The sequence below is a fragment of the Penaeus monodon genome, chromosome 32 (genome assembly GCF_015228065.2).
Source record: "Penaeus monodon isolate SGIC_2016 chromosome 32, NSTDA_Pmon_1, whole genome shotgun sequence".
Taxonomy (NCBI): Eukaryota; Metazoa; Arthropoda; class Malacostraca; order Decapoda; family Penaeidae; genus Penaeus; species Penaeus monodon.
Window position 1 is genome coordinate 20,804,224 of NC_051417.1, and position 801 is coordinate 20,805,024.

An 801-nucleotide genomic window follows, 5' to 3' on the forward strand; every position below is an offset into this window, starting at 1 on the left:
CTCCAAAAAGTAAATCATTGTTTTTATTGAAACGGGCCTGGTGGGCCAAAAAAGGGTTTTCCTGGGTTTTGTATTTCCCCACTAAAAGCAAATTTTCACCCTTAATTTTAAAAAGGTGGAACTTTATTTTATAGTTCCCCATTTTTTTGCATTAAAAAGTTGTATCCCAAACCAAGTCAGGGGTTAAAAAAATTCGCAAAGTTAGATGCATTGTATTTAGGTGACCTGGCAACTCAGAGGGGTACAAGTTACTCAAGTAAAACCAACCCCTTCAGTGTTTTCCTAAATATAAAGGGTTAAAAATTGAATGTATGAGCTCCTATTTTGCACTTTGCCATACCATACCTAATTGTTGCAAGACTACAAAAAATTACTCATATATCCAGTATGGCTGGGAAGTTCCACAGAGATGCGAAAATAGGTCGTTGTTGAGCTCTAAGGGAAGAAATAGTTGCCATAAATTAAATATTATCATTAAATAAAACAAGATAAACAAGGAATTTCATTGAGGTTTGGGGGGAGACGGGAAAGTGCAGAGGAAAACGGTATTTTTTGGGAAAGGGGAAAAGATTGTGTTTTATGGTGAGGGAAAATCCCTGGCAGGGGTTTTTTCATTGACAAAAATTAAACTTTAATCCGTAATTTGCTTGCGGAGTTTCATTTGGGTTGGGGCCCTACCCCCCTCCCCCCCAGACTCTGATTACCCCCTCAAGAGCCACACCCCCACAATTTTTTTTTTGTCCTAAAAACCCCTTCCCTAGCAGGTTGAAATTTTAAAAAGTGCCCCCTTGATCAGCTAAA